The sequence below is a fragment of the Salvia hispanica genome, chromosome 1 (genome assembly GCF_029641045.1).
Source record: "Salvia hispanica isolate PSC_SH4W2 chromosome 1, Shi_PSC_v1, whole genome shotgun sequence".
NCBI classification, from domain to species: Eukaryota; Viridiplantae; Streptophyta; class Magnoliopsida; order Lamiales; family Lamiaceae; genus Salvia; species Salvia hispanica.
In genome coordinates this window covers 56,554,340-56,582,148 of record NC_142692.1, presented here as the reverse complement: position 1 = coordinate 56,582,148, position 27,809 = coordinate 56,554,340, and positions in this window count along the sequence as shown.

Sequence of the window (27,809 nt, the reverse complement as noted above, 5' to 3'; positions counted from 1 at the left end):
GCCAACTGTTGTTCAAGACAGTGCAGGGCTGTCTTTGTGGGCTCAATGGCTTGGAAAAGGTGAATTGGAATCGCTTCAAGCGTGCTCCTAATGAGAGTCAGCCGCCCACCGAAGGATAAGTGTCTATGAGCCCACCCGGAGATTCTCTTTGAAATTTTTTCCCGTAGGAATTGGAGCATGTCTGTACGCTTAAAAGCCTTTATAAATGGGCACCCCAAGATACAGAAAGGGGAAAGACCCTCTCGAGAACCCCCCTTCCACCTCGATAATCGCAGCCCATTGCTCGTGAGCTTCAGTGATATAAAAGCTGCTCTTTGTGATGTTAATCTGTTGGGCCGAGGCTGCTGTGTAGTCATGAAGACAAGCTTTGAGGCGACGGAGAGACCCTGGTGCCGCTTGGGTGAAGATTATGATGTCATCGGCATATGCAAGGTGGCTCACTTCGGCACTGCCGCGAGAGGACTTAAAAACCATTTCTTTCTTGCCAAGGATCAGCTGGTCCAAACTTCTTGATAAATAATCTACAGCAATGACGAAAAGAGCACGGGAAATGGGGTCGCCTTGCCTCAACCCCCGGGTTGACCTGAAGAAGCCCGCCGGCGCTCCGTTCACAAGGATTGAGAACCAGCAAGAGCCAATGCATCTTTCAATCATGCTCAGCCACGCATCAGGGAAGCCCATGCGTTTGAGGATTTTAATGAGGAACGACCACTGGACTCTATCATAAGCTTTTGCCATATCTAGCTTAAGAGCAACGTTAGGCGTAGGATTGTTCCTGTGAAGTTCATGGAACATTTCTTGCGCCAACAACACATTGTCGTTCAGTAATCTTCCCTTAACAAACCCACTTTGATTCGGCGCGATTACCTTGGGGAGAATCGGCGCAAGCCCTTCCGAAAGGATCTTTGTAAAGATCTTGTTTGAGACATTGCATAGGCTAATTGGTCGATAGTCCGACCATGCTTCCGGATTGTCTTTCTTTGGAAGGAGCACAATAGATGTTGCGGTGATGCTACGCGGCAAGAAAGCACCATTAAAAAACTGCCTCACAGCCTCCACAATGCCCCAACAGTGCTGCTGGTAGAACGTAGCCGTGAAACCATCCGGGCCCGGAGCACTATCCCCCGAGATATCAAATACAACACGTTTTACCTACTCTTCCGAAGGTTGTGCTATGATCCCCTCCAGATTGGTGTCATCCGGGAGTTGATGTATCAGGTTTAAATCCAGCTCCGCGAGGTCCATTGGTTCCGGCGCAAGAAGGCTTTGGAAGAAGCGAGCTGCTAAGTTCCGCACCTCCGTCTCGTCTGTGATGAGCTGGCCTCTCTCGTGGATCTCATGAATGTGGAGCCGGGCTCTCTTCTGCTTAACCCAACTTTGATAGAATTGGTATTTCTGTCACCATCCTTTAACCATCGGATAGACGCCTTTTGTCTCCAAAAGTCTTCTTCCATTTTCAAGAGGAGGATGTATTGGGCAATGTTCTTGTTGACATTAGCTCTATTATCCGGAGAGGGGTCGGTCTCGAAAGCCTCTATTAAAGCAAATAGGAAGATACTCCTAAGGTAAACACATATTCAGAGGATGAGTTACTCGATCACTGATTAGTCATAAAACTAAGTCAGTGTAACCCCAAGGACATTACATGAATGACTGGTAAACTAGAATATAGCAATTAGTCTTTCTCAAGTACTATGGTATACTTTTTACCTCAATCAAAGTCCTTTGCCATGGTTAATATGATATACGTTTATCATGCATAAGCACAACTAATATCAAACTTAGTACACATTATAGCATACATGAGACAACTATCTCTGAAACTAGTCAAACGACACTTGACTAGAGACAAGACAATTCCATCCTGAAAGGTATAAAACCTTTTCATGGAATTTCTAATGCTAAAATGTTCCAAGCAATGTGTAGATATAGGATTCCTAAGAGAATCTCAACATTCTTTCTAGCAAGCTAAGAATGTAATTAGTTTCTCCTAAATCCTTTATCTTAAACTGGGCACACAACCAGTTTTCTACGCCAGATGCCAATCTTAGTTGTTTGCAACTTTTGTAGATTTCATCATCGTAGAGTACCAATAATACCATATGTAATGCACTTTCAGCTTCCTTGTGCTTACAACACTGTTAAGGACACAAGTCAAATTCCAAATTTTTGACAATTTTGATAAAAACACATATCCTCTGATTTAGATGCTTGCCTAAGACCACGCAGGTCTATATAAGCTTCCAATCATGCGTTTCTTGCCCTTAATTACATATCCATTAGAATGTTCTAGTATCTTAAAAGGACTAAGATGCTAAGAATGTAATTAGTTGCTCTTAAATCCTTTATCTTAAACTGGGCAGACAACCAGTTTCCTACGCCAGATGCCAATCTTAGTTGTTTGCAACTTTTGTAGATTTCATCATCGTAGAGTACCAATAATACCATATGTAATGCACTTTCAACTTCCTTGTGCTTACAACACTGTTAAGGACACAAGTCAAATTCCAAACTTTTGACAATTTTAATAAAACACATATCCTCTGATTTAGATGCTTGCCTAAGACCACGAAGGTCTATATAAGCTTCCAATCATGCGTTTCTTGCCCTTAATTACATATCCATTAGAATGTTCTAGTAGATGATTTATTTATGTAAGTTCTAACAGAAAATATGATCGAATAAATCCTGGCACAACGATAGCGAGAAGATAATTCTCTCTGGGCATAACCCATTGTCATTGTCTAGCCATTTGATATCCACATTTACACTTGCAAGGATACTTGCTCCCACTGACTGACACAGCCTGTAGGTAGTATTGCAAGTCTTGTAAAATATGTTGTCTATTTTAGATTGTAATATGATATCTATCACCTTTTCAAAGATGATTATCCAAATTAACCAACACTACATTGTAGTTTAAGGGATTATGTTCAAGCTAATCTAAGACTGAGTCTTACGACACTCTTAGACCCATGAACTTGTTGTGTTCCAGTGGAACGCTCCCACTTCGACATGGTTCTTACAATCTTAGGTATTGAAGTTGATTTTATTAGTGCAAAAGTTTCTAATGGTATGACTTCTTGGTAATGTGGAAAATCCGATATCTCTCTCTTTATTTTGAGAGTTATCACGTTGTTAGGCTTGAAGCTCATCTCTTGATCTTCAAACAAGAATTATATCTTTCAAGATTACAGAACTTATAACCTTACATCATTTGGGACAAACCTTAAAACATGCCTCAGTACTCAACTCCAATTTCTTGGACACTTTTCCAACACGTTGGAACAACATTACACCTTGTGATGTGCTAGACTAGAGACGCTCTGTCCACAACTCGTGCTTTGTAGAAGGTACTGATGTTGGTAGTTTCTTTAATGTTTATCACATCAATGATAAGATTTTAATGAGTTCAACTCATCACTTAATCAAACTTGTCTTAGAGAGACTTCCATTCCTACATAAGTATCCCATTCATTAGATGAATGCTTGGATTCGTTAGTGGAGATTAGACTCCCACTACTGATCATAACCCTTTGCTCGTCTCCTTATGGTGTAAACCATTGAGACTTGGCTAGTCTTTCTATGTTGCACTTCTATAAGTATTTTCTGAATCTCTTGAAAAATCAAATGATTCTAACTCATAGTGCATCACAAACAGACTTTCTCAACTCTCAAGCTATTTAACGAAATGTTAAAATCTTGATAGTCTAGATCAGTTCGAACAATTGCTAAGTATTTTCTTGGCCTTAAGACTAAGAGCAATAGATACTTTATCATTCAATGATTAAGAAGTTGATGTGTTGTTGAATACTCAACCTTGTCGCACTTATATTATTTTAATACTATGATGCCTTAAGCATCAACCATAAAATAATAGTTGAGCATTAATAGCTCCCACTGCAACAAAAACCTAACTGGATCAAGATCTCTTACTTAGAAGTTGCATTGTCATGTACTTTGCCCTTCTATAAAACAGGTCAATCCAACTCACAAAGCATCTTTTCTCGCTTTAAACAAACTTTGTTGATAATTCAGCCTCTCCCATTTCATCATCTATCATGTTACTGTCCTCTAACAGTAATACAACGACTATTATTCTGAAGATTTTCTATTTTTCAGTTAAACCTTCTTGTAGTCATTTCTTATTACTTTAGGCGATCACTTGTGTCAGAAACTATTTGAGGATCTTTTGATCACTCAAAACATTCTTTCACTCAAGGATATTCCAATCGAATAATCTTGACAGATTCTATTGATGCCCGACTGATTATGAGCTAATGACAATTTCGCAAGGTCCCAGTGCCCTCGCTCCAGAAGTCCAAGACTCTGCTCCGGGGGTTCCCTCTCGTGTCCAAAACCACTTCTCTCAGCGGTCTTTCACCCAGCCAAATATCGTCCCAAAACAGAACTTTGCCGTCTCCAATGATCCATCTAATGTTCGGGTTGGCATGGGGCCAGGCCTTAGTAGTCTTCTCCACGTCGAGCTATTACACCCCGAGGAGTGTGCGGTCATTGGCCATTTTTTGGAGCAGTATTTGCTATAGATATGAGTAGCCCACAGGGAGTTTTGTTCCCTAAATCTCCACCAGAGTTTGATGCTGAAGGCTCGGAGGACCTCTTCGAACCGTCTAATCCCAAGACTCCCCTCCGCCGTCGAGAGACAAATTTGTTCCCATCCAATCCAGGGCGTCTTCTTCTTCTCATTGGTGGCACCCCAAAAGAAGCAAGCCAACTGTTGTTCAAGACAGTGCAGGGCTGTCTTTGTGGGCTCAATGGCTTGGAAAAGGTGAATTGGAATCGCTTCAAGCGTGCTCCTAATGAGAGTCAGCCGCCCACCGAAGGATAAGTGTCTATGAGCCCACCCGGAGATTCTCTTTGAAATTTTTTCCCGTAGGAATTGGAGCATGTCTGTACGCTTAAAAGCCTTTATAAATGGGCACCCCAAGATACAGAAAGGGGAAAGACCCTCTCGAGAACCCCCCTTCCACCTCGATAATCGCAGCCCATTGCTCGTGAGCTTCAGTGATATAAAAGCTGCTCTTTGTGATGTTAATCTGTTGGGCCGAGGCTGCTGTGTAGTCATGAAGACAAGCTTTGAGGCGACGGAGAGACCCTGGTGCCGCTTGGGTGAAGATTATGATGTCATCGGCATATGCAAGGTGGCTCACTTCGGCACTGCCGCGAGAGGACTTAAAAACCATTTCTTTCTTGCCAAGGATCAGCTGGTCCAAACTTCTTGATAAATAATCTACAGCAATGACGAAAAGAGCACGGGAAATGGGGTCGCCTTGCCTCAACCCCCGGGTTGACCTGAAGAAGCCCGCCGGCGCTCCGTTCACAAGGATTGAGAACCAGCAAGAGCCAATGCATCTTTCAATCATGCTCAGCCACGCATCAGGGAAGCCCATGCGTTTGAGGATTTTAATGAGGAACGACCACTGGACTCTATCATAAGCTTTTGCCATATCTAGCTTAAGAGCAACGTTAGGCGTAGGATTGTTCCTGTGAAGTTCATGGAACATTTCTTGCGCCAACAACACATTGTCGTTCAGTAATCTTCCCTTAACAAACCCACTTTGATTCGGCGCGATTACCTTGGGGAGAATCGGCGCAAGCCCTTCCGAAAGGATCTTTGTAAAGATCTTGTTTGAGACATTGCATAGGCTAATTGGTCGATAGTCCGACCATGCTTCCGGATTGTCTTTCTTTGGAAGGAGCACAATAGATGTTGCGGTGATGCTACGCGGCAAGAAAGCACCATTAAAAAACTGCCTCACAGCCTCCACAATGCCCCAACAGTGCTGCTGGTAGAACGTAGCCGTGAAACCATCCGGGCCCGGAGCACTATCCCCCGAGATATCAAATACAACACGTTTTACCTACTCTTCCGAAGGTTGTGCTATGATCCCCTCCAGATTGGTGTCATCCGGGAGTTGATGTATCAGGTTTAAATCCAGCTCCGCGAGGTCCATTGGTTCCGGCGCAAGAAGGCTTTGGAAGAAGCGAGCTGCTAAGTTCCGCACCTCCGTCTCGTCTGTGATGAGCTGGCCTCTCTCGTGGATCTCATGAATGTGGAGCCGGGCTCTCTTCTGCTTAACCCAACTTTGATAGAATTGGTATTTCTGTCACCATCCTTTAACCATCGGATAGACGCCTTTTGTCTCCAAAAGTCTTCTTCCATTTTCAAGAGGAGGATGTATTGGGCAATGTTCTTGTTGACATTAGCTCTATTATCCGGAGAGGGGTCGGTCTCGAAAGCCTCTATTAAAGCAAATAGGAAGATACTCCTAAGGTAAACACATATTCAGAGGATGAGTTACTCGATCACTGATTAGTCATAAAACTAAGTCAGTGTAACCCCAAGGACATTACATGAATGACTGGTAAACTAGAATATAGCAATTAGTCTTTCTCAAGTACTATGGTATACTTTTTACCTCAATCAAAGTCCTTTGCCATGGTTAATATGATATACGTTTATCATGCATAAGCACAACTAATATCAAACTTAGTACACATTATAGCATACATGAGACAACTATCTCTGAAACTAGTCAAACGACACTTGACTAGAGACAAGACAATTCCATCCTGAAAGGTATAAAACCTTTTCATGGAATTTCTAATGCTAAAATGTTCCAAGCAATGTGTAGATATAGGATTCCTAAGAGAATCTCAACATTCTTTCTAGCAAGCTAAGAATGTAATTAGTTTCTCCTAAATCCTTTATCTTAAACTGGGCAGACAACCAGTTTTCTACGCCAGATGCCAATCTTAGTTGTTTGCAACTTTTGTAGATTTCATCATCGTAGAGTACCAATAATACCATATGTAATGCACTTTCAGCTTCCTTGTGCTTACAACACTGTTAAGGACACAAGTCAAATTCCAAATTTTTGACAATTTTGATAAAAACACATATCCTCTGATTTAGATGCTTGCCTAAGACCACGCAGGTCTATATAAGCTTCCAATCATGCGTTTCTTGCCCTTAATTACATATCCATTAGAATGTTCTAGTATCTTAAAAGGACTAAGATGCTAAGAATGTAATTAGTTGCTCTTAAATCCTTTATCTTAAACTGGGCAGACAACCAGTTTCCTACGCCAGATGCCAATCTTAGTTGTTTGCAACTTTTGTAGATTTCATCATCGTAGAGTACCAATAATACCATATGTAATGCACTTTCAACTTCCTTGTGCTTACAACACTGTTAAGGACACAAGTCAAATTCCAAACTTTTGACAATTTTAATAAAACACATATCCTCTGATTTAGATGCTTGCCTAAGACCACGAAGGTCTATATAAGCTTCCAATCATGCGTTTCTTGCCCTTAATTACATATCCATTAGAATGTTCTAGTAGATGATTTATTTATGTAAGTTCTAACAGAAAATATGATCGAATAAATCCTGGCACAACGATAGCGAGAAGATAATTCTCTCTGGGCATAACCCATTGTCATTGTCTAGCCATTTGATATCCACATTTACACTTGCAAGGATACTTGCTCCCACTGACTGACACAGCCTGTAGGTAGTATTGCAAGTCTTGTAAAATATGTTGTCTATTTTAGATTGTAATATGATATCTATCACCTTTTCAAAGATGATTATCCAAATTAACCAACACTACATTGTAGTTTAAGGGATTATGTTCAAGCTAATCTAAGACTGAGTCTTACGACACTCTTAGACCCATGAACTTGTTGTGTTCCAGTGGAACGCTCCCACTTCGACATGGTTCTTACAATCTTAGGTATTGAAGTTGATTTTATTAGTGCAAAAGTTTCTAATGGTATGACTTCTTGGTAATGTGGAAAATCCGATATCTCTCTCTTTATTTTGAGAGTTATCACGTTGTTAGGCTTGAAGCTCATCTCTTGATCTTCAAACAAGAATTATATCTTTGAAGATTACAGAACTTATAACCTTACATCATTTGGGACAAACCTTAAAACATGCCTCAGTACTCAACTCCAATTTCTTGGACACTTTTCCAACACGTTGGAACAACATTACACCTTGTGATGTGCTAGACTAGAGACGCTCTGTCCACAACTCGTGCTTTGTAGAAGGTACTGATGTTGGTAGTTTCTTTAATGTTTATCACATCAATGATAAGATTTTAATGAGTTCAACTCATCACTTAATCAAACTTGTCTTAGAGAGACTTCCATTCCTACATAAGTATCCCATTCATTAGATGAATGCTTGGATTCGTTAGTGGAGATTAGACTCCCACTACTGATCATAACCCTTTGCTCGTCTCCTTATGGTGTAAACCATTGAGACTTGGCTAGTCTTTCTATGTTGCACTTCTATAAGTATTTTCTGAATCTCTTGAAAAATCAAATGATTCTAACTCATAGTGCATCAAACAGACTTTCTCAACTCTCAAGCTATTTAACGAAATGTTAAAATCTTGATAGTCTAGATCAGTTCGAACAATTGCTAAGTATTTTCTTGGCCTTAAGACTAAGAGCAATAGATACTTTATCATTCAATGATTAAGAAGTTGATGTGTTGTTGAATACTCAACCTTGTCGCACTTATATTATTTTAATACTATGATGCCTTAAGCATCAACCATAAAATAATAGTTGAGCATTAATAGCTCCCACTGCAACAAAAACCTAACTGGATCAAGATCTCTTACTTAGAAGTTGCATTGTCATGTACTTTGCCCTTCTATAAAACAGGTCAATCCAACTCACAAAGCATCTTTTCTCGCTTTAAACAAACTTTGTTGATAATTCAGCCTCTCCCATTTCATCATCTATCATGTTACTGTCCTCTAACAGTAATACAACGACTATTATTCTGAAGATTTTCTATTTTTCAGTTAAACCTTCTTGTAGTCATTTCTTATTACTTTAGGCGATCACTTGTGTCAGAAACTATTTGAGGATCTTTTGATCACTCAAAACATTCTTTCACTCAAGGATATTCCAATCGAATAATCTTGACAGATTCTATTGATGCCCGACTGATTATGAGCTAATGACAATTTCGCAAGGTCCCAGTGCCCTCGCTCCAGAAGTCCAAGACTCTGCTCCGGGGGTTCCCTCTCGTGTCCAAAACCACTTCTCTCAGCGGTCTTTCACCCAGCCAAATATCGTCCCAAAACAGAACTTTGCCGTCTCCAATGATCCATCTAATGTTCGGGTTGGCATGGGGCCAGGCCTTAGTAGTCTTCTCCACGTCGAGCTATTACACCCCGAGGAGTGTGCGGTCATTGGCCATTTTTTGGAGCAGTATTTGCTATAGATATGAGTAGCCCACAGGGAGTTTTGTTCCCTAAATCTCCACCAGAGTTTGATGCTGAAGGCTCGGAGGACCTCTTCGAACCGTCTAATCCCAAGACTCCCCTCCGCCGTCGAGAGACAAATTTGTTCCCATCCAATCCAGGGCGTCTTCTTCTTCTCATTGGTGGCACCCCAAAAGAAGCAAGCCAACTGTTGTTCAAGACAGTGCAGGGCTGTCTTTGTGGGCTCAATGGCTTGGAAAAGGTGAATTGGAATCGCTTCAAGCGTGCTCCTAATGAGAGTCAGCCGCCCACCGAAGGATAAGTGTCTATGAGCCCACCCGGAGATTCTCTTTGAAATTTTTTCCCGTAGGAATTGGAGCATGTCTGTACGCTTAAAAGCCTTTATAAATGGGCACCCCAAGATACAGAAAGGGGAAAGACCCTCTCGAGAACCCCCCTTCCACCTCGATAATCGCAGCCCATTGCTCGTGAGCTTCAGTGATATAAAAGCTGCTCTTTGTGATGTTAATCTGTTGGGCCGAGGCTGCTGTGTAGTCATGAAGACAAGCTTTGAGGCGACGGAGAGACCCTGGTGCCGCTTGGGTGAAGATTATGATGTCATCGGCATATGCAAGGTGGCTCACTTCGGCACTGCCGCGAGAGGACTTAAAAACCATTTCTTTCTTGCCAAGGATCAGCTGGTCCAAACTTCTTGATAAATAATCTACAGCAATGACGAAAAGAGCACGGGAAATGGGGTCGCCTTGCCTCAACCCCCGGGTTGACCTGAAGAAGCCCGCCGGCGCTCCGTTCACAAGGATTGAGAACCAGCAAGAGCCAATGCATCTTTCAATCATGCTCAGCCACGCATCAGGGAAGCCCATGCGTTTGAGGATTTTAATGAGGAACGACCACTGGACTCTATCATAAGCTTTTGCCATATCTAGCTTAAGAGCAACGTTAGGCGTAGGATTGTTCCTGTGAAGTTCATGGAACATTTCTTGCGCCAACAACACATTGTCGTTCAGTAATCTTCCCTTAACAAACCCACTTTGATTCGGCGCGATTACCTTGGGGAGAATCGGCGCAAGCCCTTCCGAAAGGATCTTTGTAAAGATCTTGTTTGAGACATTGCATAGGCTAATTGGTCGATAGTCCGACCATGCTTCCGGATTGTCTTTCTTTGGAAGGAGCACAATAGATGTTGCGGTGATGCTACACGGCAAGAAAGCACCATTAAAAAACTGCCTCACAGCCTCCACAATGCCCCAACAGTGCTGCTGGTAGAACGTAGCCGTGAAACCATCCGGGCCCGGAGCACTATCCCCCGAGATATCAAATACAACACGTTTTACCTACTCTTCCGAAGGTTGTGCTATGATCCCCTCCAGATTGGTGTCATCCGGGAGTTGATGTATCAGGTTTAAATCCAGCTCCGCGAGGTCCATTGGTTCCGGCGCAAGAAGGCTTTGGAAGAAGCGAGCTGCTAAGTTCCGCACCTCCGTCTCGTCTGTGATGAGCTGGCCTCTCTCGTGGATCTCATGAATGTGGAGCCGGGCTCTCTTCTGCTTAACCCAACTTCTTAACCCAACTTTGATAGAATTGGTATTTCTGTCACCATCCTTTAACCATCGGATAGACGCCTTTTGTCTCCAAAAGTCTTCTTCCATTTTCAAGAGGAGGATGTATTGGGCAATGTTCTTGTTGACATTAGCTCTATTATCCGGAGAGGGGTCGGTCTCGAAAGCCTCTATTAAAGCAAATAGGAAGATACTCCTAAGGTAAACACAGATTCAGAGGATGAGTTACTCGATCACTGATTAGTCATAAAACTAAGTCAGTGTAACCCCAAGGACATTACATGAATGACTGGTAAACTAGAATATAGCAATTAGTCTTTCTCAAGTACTATGGTATACTTTTTACCTCAATCAAAGTCCTTTGCCATGGTTAATATGATATACGTTTATCATGCATAAGCAGAACTAATATCAAACTTAGTACACATTATAGCATACATGAGACAACTATCTCTGAAACTAGTCAAACGACACTTGACTAGAGACAAGACAATTCCATCCTGAAAGGTATAAAACCTTTTCATGGAATTTCTAATGCTAAAATGTTCCAAGCAATGTGTAGATATAGGATTACTAAGAGAATCTCAACATTCTTTCTAGCAAGCTAAGAATGTAATTAGTTTCTCCTAAATCCTTTATCTTAAACTGGGCAGACAACCAGTTTCCTACGCCAGATGCCAATCTTAGTTGTTTGCAACTTTTGTAGATTTCATCATCGTAGAGTACCAATAATACCATATGTAATGCACTTTCAACTTCCTTGTGCTTACAACACTGTTAAGGACACAAGTCAAATTCCAAACTTTTGACAATTTTAATAAAATACATATCCTCTGATTTAGATGCTTGCCTAAGACCACGAAGGTCTATATAAGCTTCCAATCATGCGTTTCTTGCCCTTAATTACATATCCATTAGAATGTTCTAGTAGATGATTTATTTATGTAAGTTCTAACAGAAAATATGATCGAATAAATCCTGGCACAACGATAGCGAGAAGATAATTCTCTCTGGGCATAACCCATTGTCATTGTCTAGCCATTTGATATCCACATTTACACTTGCAAGGATACTTGCTCCCACTGACTGACACAGCCTGTAGGTAGTATTGCAAGTCTTGTAAAATATGTTGTCTATTTTAGATTGTAATATGATATCTATCACCTTTTCAAAGATGATTATCCAAATTAACCAACACTACATTGTAGTTTAAGGGATTATGTTCAAGCTAATCTAAGACTGAGTCTTACGACACTCTTAGACCCATGAACTTGTTGTGTTCCAGTGGAACGCTCCCACTTCGACATGGTTCTTACAATCTTAGGTATTGAAGTTGATTTTATTAGTGCAAAAGTTTCTAATGGTATGACTTCTTGGTAATGTGGAAAATCCGATATCTCTCTCTTTATTTTGAGAGTTATCACGTTGTTAGGCTTGAAGCTCATCTCTTGATCTTCAAACAAGAATTATATCTTTGAAGATTACAGAACTTATAACCTTACATCATTTGGGACAAACCTTAAAACATGCCTCAGTACTCAACTCCAATTTCTTGGACACTTTTCCAACACGTTGGAACAACATTACACCTTGTGATGTGCTAGACTAGAGACGCTCTGTCCACAACTCGTGCTTTGTAGAAGGTACTGATGTTGGTAGTTTCTTTAATGTTTATCACATCAATGATAAGATTTTAATGAGTTCAACTCATCACTTAATCAAACTTGTCTTAGAGAGACTTCCATTCCTACATAAGTATCCCATTCATTAGATGAATCCTTGGATTCGTTAGTGGAGATTAGACTCCCACTACTGATCATAACCCTTTGCTCGTCTCCTTATGGTGTAAACCATTGAGACTTGGCTAGTCTTTCTATGTTGCACTTCTATAAGTATTTTCTGAATCTCTTGAAAAATCAAATGATTCTAACTCATAGTGCATCAAACAGACTTTCTCAACTCTCAAGCTATTTAACGAAATGTTAAAATCTTGATAGTCTAGATCAGTTCGAACAATTGCTAAGTATTTTCTTGGCCTTAAGACTAAGAGCAATAGATACTTTATCATTCAATGATTAAGAAGTTGATGTGTTGTTGAATACTCAACCTTGTCGCACTTATATTATTTTAATACTATGATGCCTTAAGCATCAACCATAAAATAATAGTTGAGCATTAATAGCTCCCACTGCAACAAAAACCTAACTGGATCAAGATCTCTTACTTAGAAGTTGCATTGTCATGTACTTTGCCCTTCTATAAAACAGGTCAATCCAACTCACAAAGCATCTTTTCTCGCTTTAAACAAACTTTGTTGATAATTCAGCCTCTCCCATTTCATCATCTATCATGTTACTGTCCTCTAACAGTAATACAACGACTATTATTCTGAAGATTTTCTATTTTTCAGTTAAACCTTCTTGTAGTCATTTCTTATTACTTTAGGCGATCACTTGTGTCAGAAACTATTTGAGGATCTTTTGATCACTCAAAACATTCTTTCACTCTAGGATATTCCAATCGAATAATCTTGACAGATTCTATTGATGCCCGACTGATTATGAGCTAATGACAATTTCGCAAGGTCCCAGTGCCCTCGCTCCAGAAGTCCAAGACTCTGCTCCGGGGGTTCCCTCTCGTGTCCAAAACCACTTCTCTCAGCGGTCTTTCACCCAGCCAAATATCGTCCCAAAACAGAACTTTGCCGTCTCCAATGATCCATCTAATGTTCGGGTTGGCATGGGGCCAGGCCTTAGTAGTCTTCTCCACGTCGAGCTATTACACCCCGAGGAGTGTGCGGTCATTGGCCATTTTTTGGAGCAGTATTTGCTATAGATATGAGTAGCCCACAGGGAGTTTTGTTCCCTAAATCTCCACCAGAGTTTGATGCTGAAGGCTCGGAGGACCTCTTCGAACCGTCTAATCCCAAGACTCCCCTCCGCCGTCGAGAGACAAATTTGTTCCCATCCAATCCAGGGCGTCTTCTTCTTCTCATTGGTGGCACCCCAAAAGAAGCAAGCCAACTGTTGTTCAAGACAGTGCAGGGCTGTCTTTGTGGGCTCAATGGCTTGGAAAAGGTGAATTGGAATCGCTTCAAGCGTGCTCCTAATGAGAGTCAGCCGCCCACCGAAGGATAAGTGTCTATGAGCCCACCCGGAGATTCTCTTTGAAATTTTTTCCCGTAGGAATTGGAGCATGTCTGTACGCTTAAAAGCCTTTATAAATGGGCACCCCAAGATACAGAAAGGGGAAAGACCCTCTCGAGAACCCCCCTTCCACCTCGATAATCGCAGCCCATTGCTCGTGAGCTTCAGTGATATAAAAGCTGCTCTTTGTGATGTTAATCTGTTGGGCCGAGGCTGCTGTGTAGTCATGAAGACAAGCTTTGAGGCGACGGAGAGACCCTGGTGCCGCTTGGGTGAAGATTATGATGTCATCGGCATATGCAAGGTGGCTCACTTCGGCACTGCCGCGAGAGGACTTAAAAACCATTTCTTTCTTGCCAAGGATCAGCTGGTCCAAACTTCTTGATAAATAATCTACAGCAATGACGAAAAGAGCACGGGAAATGGGGTCGCCTTGCCTCAACCCCCGGGTTGACCTGAAGAAGCCCGCCGGCGCTCCGTTCACAAGGATTGAGAACCAGCAAGAGCCAATGCATCTTTCAATCATGCTCAGCCACGCATCAGGGAAGCCCATGCGTTTGAGGATTTTAATGAGGAACGACCACTGGACTCTATCATAAGCTTTTGCCATATCTAGCTTAAGAGCAACGTTAGGCGTAGGATTGTTCCTGTGAAGTTCATGGAACATTTCTTGCGCCAACAACACATTGTCGTTCAGTAATCTTCCCTTAACAAACCCACTTTGATTCGGCGCGATTACCTTGGGGAGAATCGGCGCAAGCCCTTCCGAAAGGATCTTTGTAAAGATCTTGTTTGAGACATTGCATAGGCTAATTGGTCGATAGTCCGACCATGCTTCCGGATTGTCTTTCTTTGGAAGGAGCACAATAGATGTTGCGGTGATGCTACACGGCAAGAAAGCACCATTAAAAAACTGCCTCACAGCCTCCACAATGCCCCAACAGTGCTGCTGGTAGAACGTAGCCGTGAAACCATCCGGGCCCGGAGCACTATCCCCCGAGATATCAAATACAACACGTTTTACCTACTCTTCCGAAGGTTGTGCTATGATCCCCTCCAGATTGGTGTCATCCGGGAGTTGATGTATCAGGTTTAAATCCAGCTCCGCGAGGTCCATTGGTTCCGGCGCAAGAAGGCTTTGGAAGAAGCGAGCTGCTAAGTTCCGCACCTCCGTCTCGTCTGTGATGAGCTGGCCTCTCTCGTGGATCTCATGAATGTGGAGCCGGGCTCTCTTCTGCTTAACCCAACTTCTTAACCCAACTTTGATAGAATTGGTATTTCTGTCACCATCCTTTAACCATCGGATAGACGCCTTTTGTCTCCAAAAGTCTTCTTCCATTTTCAAGAGGAGGATGTATTGGGCAATGTTCTTGTTGACATTAGCTCTATTATCCGGAGAGGGGTCGGTCTCGAAAGCCTCTATTAAAGCAAATAGGAAGATACTCCTAAGGTAAACACAGATTCAGAGGATGAGTTACTCGATCACTGATTAGTCATAAAACTAAGTCAGTGTAACCCCAAGGACATTACATGAATGACTGGTAAACTAGAATATAGCAATTAGTCTTTCTCAAGTACTATGGTATACTTTTTACCTCAATCAAAGTCCTTTGTCATGGTTAATATGATATACGTTTATCATGCATAAGCAGAACTAATATCAAACTTAGTACACATTATAGCATACATGAGACAACTATCTCTGAAACTAGTCAAACGACACTTGACTAGAGACAAGACAATTCCATCCTGAAAGGTATAAAACCTTTTCATGGAATTTCTAATGCTAAAATGTTCCAAGCAATGTGTAGATATAGGATTACTAAGAGAATCTCAACATTCTTTCTAGCAAGCTAAGAATGTAATTAGTTTCTCCTAAATCCTTTATCTTAAACTGGGCAGACAACCAGTTTCCTACGCCAGATGCCAATCTTAGTTGTTTGCAACTTTTGTAGATTTCATCATCGTAGAGTACCAATAATACCATATGTAATGCACTTTCAACTTCCTTGTGCTTACAACACTGTTAAGGACACAAGTCAAATTCCAAACTTTTGACAATTTTAATAAAATACATATCCTCTGATTTAGATGCTTGCCTAAGACCACGAAGGTCTATATAAGCTTCCAATCATGCGTTTCTTGCCCTTAATTACATATCCATTAGAATGTTCTAGTAGATGATTTATTTATGTAAGTTCTAACAGAAAATATGATCGAATAAATCCTGGCACAACGATAGCGAGAAGATAATTCTCTCTGGGCATAACCCATTGTCATTGTCTAGCCATTTGATATCCACATTTACACTTGCAAGGATACTTGCTCCCACTGACTGACACAGCCTGTAGGTAGTATTGCAAGTCTTGTAAAATATGTTGTCTATTTTAGATTGTAATATGATATCTATCACCTTTTCAAAGATGATTATCCAAATTAACCAACACTACATTGTAGTTTAAGGGATTATGTTCAAGCTAATCTAAGACTGAGTCTTACGACACTCTTAGACCCATGAACTTGTTGTGTTCCAGTGGAACGCTCCCACTTCGACATGGTTCTTACAATCTTAGGTATTGAAGTTGATTTTATTAGTGCAAAAGTTTCTAATGGTATGACTTCTTGGTAATGTGGAAAATCCGATATCTCTCTCTTTATTTTGAGAGTTATCACGTTGTTAGGCTTGAAGCTCATCTCTTGATCTTCAAACAAGAATTATATCTTTGAAGATTACAAAACTTATAACCTTACATCATTTGGGACAAACCTTAAAACATGCCTCAGTACTCAACTCCAATTTCTTGGACACTTTTCCAACACGTTGGAACAACATTACACCTTGTGATGTGCTAGACTAGAGACGCTCTGTCCACAACTCGTGCTTTGTAGAAGGTACTGATGTTGGTAGTTTCTTTAATGTTTATCACATCAATGATAAGATTTTAATGAGTTCAACTCATCACTTAATCAAACTTGTCTTAGAGAGACTTCCATTCCTACATAAGTATCCCATTCATTAGATGAATCCTTGGATTCGTTAGTGGAGATTAGACTCCCACTACTGATCATAACCCTTTGCTCGTCTCCTTATGGTGTAAACCATTGAGACTTGGCTAGTCTTTCTATGTTGCACTTCTATAAGTATTTTCTGAATCTCTTGAAAAATCAAATGATTCTAACTCATAGTGCATCAAACAGACTTTCTCAACTCTCAAGCTATTTAACGAAATGTTAAAATCTTGATAGTCTAGATCAGTTCGAACAATTGCTAAGTATTTTCTTGGCCTTAAGACTAAGAGCAATAGATACTTTATCATTCAATGATTAAGAAGTTGATGTGTTGTTGAATACTCAACCTTGTCGCACTTATATTATTTTAATACTATGATGCCTTAAGCATCAACCATAAAATAATAGTTGAGCATTAATAGCTCCCACTGCAACAAAAACCTAACTGGATCAAGATCTCTTACTTAGAAGTTGCATTGTCATGTACTTTGCCCTTCTATAAAACAGGTCAATCCAACTCACAAAGCATCTTTTCTCGCTTTAAACAAACTTTGTTGATAATTCAGCCTCTCCCATTTCATCATCTATCATGTTACTGTCCTCTAACAGTAATACAACGACTATTATTCTGAAGATTTTCTATTTTTCAGTTAAACCTTCTTGTAGTCATTTCTTATTACTTTAGGCGATCACTTGTGTCAGAAACTATTTGAGGATCTTTTGATCACTCAAAACATTCTTTCACTCTAGGATATTCCAATCGAATAATCTTGACAGATTCTATTGATGCCCGACTGATTATGAGCTAATGACAATTTCGCAAGGTCCCAGTGCCCTCGCTCCAGAAGTCCAAGACTCTGCTCCGGGGGTTCCCTCTCGTGTCCAAAACCACTTCTCTCAGCGGTCTTTCACCCAGCCAAATATCGTCCCAAAACAGAACTTTGCCGTCTCCAATGATCCATCTAATGTTCGGGTTGGCATGGGGCCAGGCCTTAGTAGTCTTCTCCACGTCGAGCTATTACACCCCGAGGAGTGTGCGGTCATTGGCCATTTTTTGGAGCAGTATTTGCTATAGATATGAGTAGCCCACAGGGAGTTTTGTTCCCTAAATCTCCACCAGAGTTTGATGCTGAAGGCTCGGAGGACCTCTTCGAACCGTCTAATCCCAAGACTCCCCTCCGCCGTCGAGAGACAAATTTGTTCCCATCCAATCCAGGGCGTCTTCTTCTTCTCATTGGTGGCACCCCAAAAGAAGCAAGCCAACTGTTGTTCAAGACAGTGCAGGGCTGTCTTTGTGGGCTCAATGGCTTGGAAAAGGTGAATTGGAATCGCTTCAAGCGTGCTCCTAATGAGAGTCAGCCGCCCACCGAAGGATAAGTGTCTATGAGCCCACCCGGAGATTCTCTTTGAAATTTTTTCCCGTAGGAATTGGAGCATGTCTGTACGCTTAAAAGCCTTTATAAATGGGCACCCCAAGATACAGAAAGGGGAAAGACCCTCTCGAGAACCCCCCTTCCACCTCGATAATCGCAGCCCATTGCTCGTGAGCTTCAGTGATATAAAAGCTGCTCTTTGTGATGTTAATCTGTTGGGCCGAGGCTGCTGTGTAGTCATGAAGACAAGCTTTGAGGCGACGGAGAGACCCTGGTGCCGCTTGGGTGAAGATTATGATGTCATCGGCATATGCAAGGTGGCTCACTTCGGCACTGCCGCGAGAGGACTTAAAAACCATTTCTTTCTTGCCAAGGATCAGCTGGTCCAAACTTCTTGATAAATAATCTACAGCAATGACGAAAAGAGCACGGGAAATGGGGTCGCCTTGCCTCAACCCCCGGGTTGACCTGAAGAAGCCCGCCGGCGCTCCGTTCACAAGGATTGAGAACCAGCAAGAGCCAATGCATCTTTCAATCATGCTCAGCCACGCATCAGGGAAGCCCATGCGTTTGAGGATTTTAATGAGGAACGACCACTGGACTCTATCATAAGCTTTTGCCATATCTAGCTTAAGAGCAACGTTAGGCGTAGGATTGTTCCTGTGAAGTTCATGGAACATTTCTTGCGCCAACAACACATTGTCGTTCAGTAATCTTCCCTTAACAAACCCACTTTGATTCGGCGCGATTACCTTGGGGAGAATCGGCGCAAGCCCTGCCGAAAGGATCTTTGTAAAGATCTTGTTTGAGACATTGCATAGGCTAATTGGTCGATAGTCCGACCATGCTTCCGGATTGTCTTTCTTTGGAAGGAGCACAATAGATGTTGCGGTGATGCTACGCGGCAAGAAAGCACCATTAAAAAACTGCCTCACAGCCTCCACAATGCCCCAACAGTGCTGCTGGTAGAACGTAGCCGTGAAACCATCCGGGCCCGGAGCACTATCCCCCGAGATATCAAATACAACACGTTTCACCTACTCTTCCGAAGGTTGTGCTATGATCCCCTCCAGATTGGTGTCATCCGGGAGTTGATGTATCAGGTTTAAATCCGGCTCCGCGAGGTCCATTGGTTCCGGCGCAAGAAGGCTTTGGAAGAAGCGAGCTGCTAAGTTCCGCACCTCCGTCTCGTCTGTGATGAGCTGGCCTCTCTCGTGGATCTCATGAATGTGGAGCCGGGCTCTCTTCTGCTTAACCCAACTTTGATAGAATTGGTATTTCTGTCACCATCCTTTAACCATCGGATAGACGCCTTTTGTCTCCAAAAGTCTTCTTCCATTTTCAAGAGGAGGATGTATTGGGCAATGTTCTTGTTGACATTAGCTCTATTATCCGGAGAGGGGTCGGTCTCGAAAGCCTCTATTAAAGCAAATAGGAAGATACTCCTAAGGTAAACACATATTCAGAGGATGAGTTACTCGATCACTGATTAGTCATAAAACTAAGTCAGTGTAACCCCAAGGACATTACATGAATGACTGGTAAACTAGAATATAGCAATTAGTCTTTCTCAAGTACTATGGTATACTTTTTACCTCAATCAAAGTCCTTTGCCATGGTTAATATGATATACGTTTATCATGCATAAGCACAACTAATATCAAACTTAGTACACATTATAGCATACATGAGACAACTATCTCTGAAACTAGTCAAACGACACTTGACTAGAGACAAGACAATTCCATCCTGAAAGGTATAAAACCTTTTCATGGAATTTCTAATGCTAAAATGTTCCAAGCAATGTGTAGATATAGGATTCCTAAGAGAATCTCAACATTCTTTCTAGCAAGCTAAGAATGTAATTAGTTTCTCCTAAATCCTTTATCTTAAACTGGGCAGACAACCAGTTTTCTACGCCAGATGCCAATCTTAGTTGTTTGCAACTTTTGTAGATTTCATCATCGTAGAGTACCAATAATATCATATGTAATGCACTTTCAGCTTCCTTGTGCTTACAACACTGTTAAGGACACAAGTCAAATTCCAAATTTTTGACAATTTTGATAAAAACACATATCCTCTGATTTAGATGCTTGCCTAAGACCACGCAGGTCTATATAAGCTTCCAATCATGCGTTTCTTGCCCTTAATTACATATCCATTAGAATGTTCTAGTATCTTAAAAGGACTAAGATGCTAAGAATGTAATTAGTTGCTCTTAAATCCTTTATCTTAAACTGGGCAGACAACCAGTTTCCTACGCCAGATGCCAATCTTAGTTGTTTGCAACTTTTGTAGATTTCATCATCGTAGAGTACCAATAATACCATATGTAATGCACTTTCAACTTCCTTGTGCTTACAACACTGTTAAGGACACAAGTCAAATTCCAAACTTTTGACAATTTTAATAAAACACATATCCTCTGATTTAGATGCTTGCCTAAGACCACGAAGGTCTATATAAGCTTCCAATCATGCGTTTCTTGCCCTTAATTACATATCCATTAGAATGTTCTAGTAGATGATTTATTTATGTAAGTTCTAACAGAAAATATGATCGAATAAATCCTGGCACAACGATAGCGAGAAGATAATTCTCTCTGGGCATAACCCATTGTCATTGTCTAGCCATTTGATATCCACATTTACACTTGCAAGGATACTTGCTCCCACTGACTGACACAGCCTGTAGGTAGTATTGCAAGTCTTGTAAAATATGTTGTCTATTTTAGATTGTAATATGATATCTATCACCTTTTCAAAGATGATTATCCAAATTAACCAACACTACATTGTAGTTTAAGGGATTATGTTCAAGCTAATCTAAGACTGAGTCTTACGACACTCTTAGACCCATGAACTTGTTGTGTTCCAGTGGAACGCTCCCACTTCGACATGGTTCTTACAATCTTAGGTATTGAAGTTGATTTTATTAGTGCAAAAGTTTCTAATGGTATGACTTCTTGGTAATGTGGAAAATCCGATATCTCTCTCTTTATTTTGAGAGTTATCACGTTGTTAGGCTTGAAGCTCATCTCTTGATCTTCAAACAAGAATTATATCTTTGAAGATTACAGAACTTATAACCTTACATCATTTGGGACAAACCTTAAAACATGCCTCAGTACTCAACTCCAATTTCTTGGACACTTTTCCAACACGTTGGAACAACATTACACCTTGTGATGTGCTAGACTAGAGACGCTCTGTCCACAACTCGTGCTTTGTAGAAGGTACTGATGTTGGTAGTTTCTTTAATGTTTATCACATCAATGATAAGATTTTAATGAGTTCAACTCATCACTTAATCAAACTTGTCTTAGAGAGACTTCCATTCCTACATAAGTATCCCATTCATTAGATGAATCCTTGGATTCGTTAGTGGAGATTAGACTCCCACTACTGATCATAACCCTTTGCTCGTCTCCTTATGGTGTAAACCATTGAGACTTGGCTAGTCTTTCTATGTTGCACTTCTATAAGTATTTTCTGAATCTCTTGAAAAATCAAATGATTCTAACTCATAGTGCATCAAACAGACTTTCTCAACTCTCAAGCTATTTAACGAAATGTTAAAATCTTGATAGTCTAGATCAGTTCGAACAATTGCTAAGTATTTTCTTGGCCTTAAGACTAAGAGCAATAGATACTTTATCATTCAATGATTAAGAAGTTGATGTGTTGTTGAATACTCAACCTTGTCGCACTTATATTATTTTAATACTATGATGCCTTAAGCATCAACCATAAAATAATAGTTGAGCATTAATAGCTCCCACTGCAACAAAAACCTAACTGGATCAAGATCTCTTACTTAGAAGTTGCATTGTCATGTACTTTGCCCTTCTATAAAACAGGTCAATCCAACTCACAAAGCATCTTTTCTCGCTTTAAACAAACTTTGTTGATAATTCAGCCTCTCCCATTTCATCATCTATCATGTTACTGTCCTCTAACAGTAATACAACGACTATTATTCTGAAGATTTTCTATTTTTCAGTTAAACCTTCTTGTAGTCATTTCTTATTACTTTAGGCGATCACTTGTGTCAGAAACTATTTGAGGATCTTTTGATCACTCAAAACATTCTTTCACTCTAGGATATTCCAATCGAATAATCTTGACAGATTCTATTGATGCCCGACTGATTATGAGCTAATGACAATTTCGCAAGGTCCCAGTGCCCTCGCTCCAGAAGTCCAAGACTCTGCTCCGGGGGTTCCCTCTCGTGTCCAAAACCACTTCTCTCAGCGGTCTTTCACCCAGCCAAATATCGTCCCAAAACAGAACTTTGCCGTCTCCAATGATCCATCTAATGTTCGGGTTGGCATGGGGCCAGGCCTTAGTAGTCTTCTCCACGTCGAGCTATTACACCCCGAGGAGTGTGCGGTCATTGGCCATTTTTTGGAGCAGTATTTGCTATAGATATGAGTAGCCCACAGGGAGTTTTGTTCCCTAAATCTCCACCAGAGTTTGATGCTGAAGGCTCGGAGGACCTCTTCGAACCGTCTAATCCCAAGACTCCCCTCCGCCGTCGAGAGACAAATTTGTTCCCATCCAATCCAGGGCGTCTTCTTCTTCTCATTGGTGGCACCCCAAAAGAAGCAAGCCAACTGTTGTTCAAGACAGTGCAGGGCTGTCTTTGTGGGCTCAATGGCTTGGAAAAGGTGAATTGGAATCGCTTCAAGCGTGCTCCTAATGAGAGTCAGCCGCCCACCGAAGGATAAGTGTCTATGAGCCCACCCGGAGATTCTCTTTGAAATTTTTTCCCGTAGGAATTGGAGCATGTCTGTACGCTTAAAAGCCTTTATAAATGGGCACCCCAAGATACAGAAAGGGGAAAGACCCTCTCGAGAACCCCCCTTCCACCTCGATAATCGCAGCCCATTGCTCGTGAGCTTCAGTGATATAAAAGCTGCTCTTTGTGATGTTAATCTGTTGGGCCGAGGCTGCTGTGTAGTCATGAAGACAAGCTTTGAGGCGACGGAGAGACCCTGGTGCCGCTTGGGTGAAGATTATGATGTCATCGGCATATGCAAGGTGGCTCACTTCGGCACTGCCGCGAGAGGACTTAAAAACCATTTCTTTCTTGCCAAGGATCAGCTGGTCCAAACTTCTTGATAAATAATCTACAGCAATGACGAAAAGAGCACGGGAAATGGGGTCGCCTTGCCTCAACCCCCGGGTTGACCTGAAGAAGCCCGCCGGCGCTCCGTTCACAAGGATTGAGAACCAGCAAGAGCCAATGCATCTTTCAATCATGCTCAGCCACGCATCAGGGAAGCCCATGCGTTTGAGGATTTTAATGAGGAACGACCACTGGACTCTATCATAAGCTTTTGCCATATCTAGCTTAAGAGCAACGTTAGGCGTAGGATTGTTCCTGTGAAGTTCATGGAACATTTCTTGCGCCAACAACACATTGTCGTTCAGTAATCTTCCCTTAACAAACCCACTTTGATTCGGCGCGATTACCTTGGGGAGAATCGGCGCAAGCCCTGCCGAAAGGATCTTTGTAAAGATCTTGTTTGAGACATTGCATAGGCTAATTGGTCGATAGTCCGACCATGCTTCCGGATTGTCTTTCTTTGGAAGGAGCACAATAGATGTTGCGGTGATGCTACGCGGCAAGAAAGCACCATTAAAAAACTGCCTCACAGCCTCCACAATGCCCCAACAGTGCTGCTGGTAGAACGTAGCCGTGAAACCATCCGGGCCCGGAGCACTATCCCCCGAGATATCAAATACAACACGTTTCACCTACTCTTCCGAAGGTTGTGCTATGATCCCCTCCAGATTGGTGTCATCCGGGAGTTGATGTATCAGGTTTAAATCCGGCTCCGCGAGGTCCATTGGTTCCGGCGCAAGAAGGCTTTGGAAGAAGCGAGCTGCTAAGTTCCGCACCTCCGTCTCGTCTGTGATGAGCTGGCCTCTCTCGTGGATCTCATGAATGTGGAGCCGGGCTCTCTTCTGCTTAACCCAACTTTGATAGAATTGGTATTTCTGTCACCATCCTTTAACCATCGGATAGACGCCTTTTGTCTCCAAAAGTCTTCTTCCATTTTCAAGAGGAGGATGTATTGGGCAATGTTCTTGTTGACATTAGCTCTATTATCCGGAGAGGGGTCGGTCTCGAAAGCCTCTATTAAAGCAAATAGGAAGATACTCCTAAGGTAAACACATATTCAGAGGATGAGTTACTCGATCACTGATTAGTCATAAAACTAAGTCAGTGTAACCCCAAGGACATTACATGAATGACTGGTAAACTAGAATATAGCAATTAGTCTTTCTCAAGTACTATGGTATACTTTTTACCTCAATCAAAGTCCTTTGCCATGGTTAATATGATATACGTTTATCATGCATAAGCACAACTAATATCAAACTTAGTACACATTATAGCATACATGAGACAACTATCTCTGAAACTAGTCAAACGACACTTGACTAGAGACAAGACAATTCCATCCTGAAAGGTATAAAACCTTTTCATGGAATTTCTAATGCTAAAATGTTCCAAGCAATGTGTAGATATAGGATTCCTAAGAGAATCTCAACATTCTTTCTAGCAAGCTAAGAATGTAATTAGTTTCTCCTAAATCCTTTATCTTAAACTGGGCAGACAACCAGTTTTCTACGCCAGATGCCAATCTTAGTTGTTTGCAACTTTTGTAGATTTCATCATCGTAGAGTACCAATAATACCATATGTAATGCACTTTCAGCTTCCTTGTGCTTACAACACTGTTAAGGACACAAGTCAAATTCCAAATTTTTGACAATTTTGATAAAAACACATATCCTCTGATTTAGATGCTTGCCTAAGACCACGCAGGTCTATATAAGCTTCCAATCATGCGTTTCTTGCCCTTAATTACATATCCATTAGAATGTTCTAGTATCTTAAAAGGACTAAGATGCTAAGAATGTAATTAGTTGCTCTTAAATCCTTTATCTTAAACTGGGCAGACAACCAGTTTCCTACGCCAGATGCCAATCTTAGTTGTTTGCAACTTTTGTAGATTTCATCATCGTAGAGTACCAATAATACCATATGTAATGCACTTTCAACTTCCTTGTGCTTACAACACTGTTAAGGACACAAGTCAAATTCCAAACTTTTGACAATTTTAATAAAACACATATCCTCTGATTTAGATGCTTGCCTAAGACCACGAAGGTCTATATAAGCTTCCAATCATGCGTTTCTTGCCCTTAATTACATATCCATTAGAATGTTCTAGTAGATGATTTATTTATGTAAGTTCTAACAGAAAATATGATCGAATAAATCCTGGCACAACGATAGCGAGAAGATAATTCTCTCTGGGCATAACCCATTGTCATTGTCTAGCCATTTGATATCCACATTTACACTTGCAAGGATACTTGCTCCCACTGACTGACACAGCCTGTAGGTAGTATTGCAAGTCTTGTAAAATATGTTGTCTATTTTAGATTGTAATATGATATCTATCACCTTTTCAAAGATGATTATCCAAATTAACCAACACTACATTGTAGTTTAAGGGATTATGTTCAAGCTAATCTAAGACTGAGTCTTACGACACTCTTAGACCCATGAACTTGTTGTGTTCCAGTGGAACGCTCCCACTTCGACATGGTTCTTACAATCTTAGGTATTGAAGTTGATTTTATTAGTGCAAAAGTTTCTAATGGTATGACTTCTTGGTAATGTGGAAAATCCGATATCTCTCTCTTTATTTTGAGAGTTATCACGTTGTTAGGCTTGAAGCTCATCTCTTGATCTTCAAACAAGAATTATATCTTTGAAGATTACAGAACTTATAACCTTACATCATTTGGGACAAACCTTAAAACATGCCTCAGTACTCAACTCCAATTTCTTGGACACTTTTCCAACACGTTGGAACAACATTACACCTTGTGATGTGCTAGACTAGAGACGCTCTGTCCACAACTCGTGCTTTGTAGAAGGTACTGATGTTGGTAGTTTCTTTAATGTTTATCACATCAATGATAAGATTTTAATGAGTTCAACTCATCACTTAATCAAACTTGTCTTAGAGAGACTTCCATTCCTACATAAGTATCCCATTCATTAGATGAATCCTTGGATTCGTTAGTGGAGATTAGACTCCCACTACTGATCATAACCCTTTGCTCGTCTCCTTATGGTGTAAACCATTGAGACTTGGCTAGTCTTTCTATGTTGCACTTCTATAAGTATTTTCTGAATCTCTTGAAAAATCAAATGATTCTAACTCATAGTGCATCAAACAGACTTTCTCAACTCTCAAGCTATTTAACGAAATGTTAAAATCTTGATAGTCTAGATCAGTTCGAACAATTGCTAAGTATTTTCTTGGCCTTAAGACTAAGAGCAATAGATACTTTATCATTCAATGATTAAGAAGTTGATGTGTTGTTGAATACTCAACCTTGTCGCACTTATATTATTTTAATACTATGATGCCTTAAGCATCAACCATAAAATAATAGTTGAGCATTAATAGCTCCCACTGCAACAAAAACCTAACTGGATCAAGATCTCTTACTTAGAAGTTGCATTGTCATGTACTTTGCCCTTCTATAAAACAGGTCAATCCAACTCACAAAGCATCTTTTCTCGCTTTAAACAAACTTTGTTGATAATTCAGCCTCTCCCATTTCATCATCTATCATGTTACTGTCCTCTAACAGTAATACAACGACTATTATTCTGAAGATTTTCTATTTTTCAGTTAAACCTTCTTGTAGTCATTTCTTATTACTTTAGGCGATCACTTGTGTCAGAAACTATTTGAGGATCTTTTGATCACTCAAAACATTCTTTCACTCTAGGATATTCCAATCGAATAATCTTGACAGATTCTATTGATGCCCGACTGATTATGAGCTAATGACAATTTCGCAAGGTCCCAGTGCCCTCGCTCCAGAAGTCCAAGACTCTGCTCCGGGGGTTCCCTCTCGTGTCCAAAACCACTTCTCTCAGCGGTCTTTCACCCAGCCAAATATCGTCCCAAAACAGAACTTTGCCGTCTCCAATGATCCATCTAATGTTCGGGTTGGCATGGGGCCAGGCCTTAGTAGTCTTCTCCACGTCGAGCTATTACACCCCGAGGAGTGTGCGGTCATTGGCCATTTTTTGGAGCAGTATTTGCTATAGATATGAGTAGCCCACAGGGAGTTTTGTTCCCTAAATCTCCACCAGAGTTTGATGCTGAAGGCTCGGAGGACCTCTTCGAACCGTCTAATCCCAAGACTCCCCTCCGCCGTCGAGAGACAAATTTGTTCCCATCCAATCCAGGGCGTCTTCTTCTTCTCATTGGTGGCACCCCAAAAGAAGCAAGCCAACTGTTGTTCAAGACAGTGCAGGGCTGTCTTTGTGGGCTCAATGGCTTGGAAAAGGTGAATTGGAATCGCTTCAAGCGTGCTCCTAATGAGAGTCAGCCGC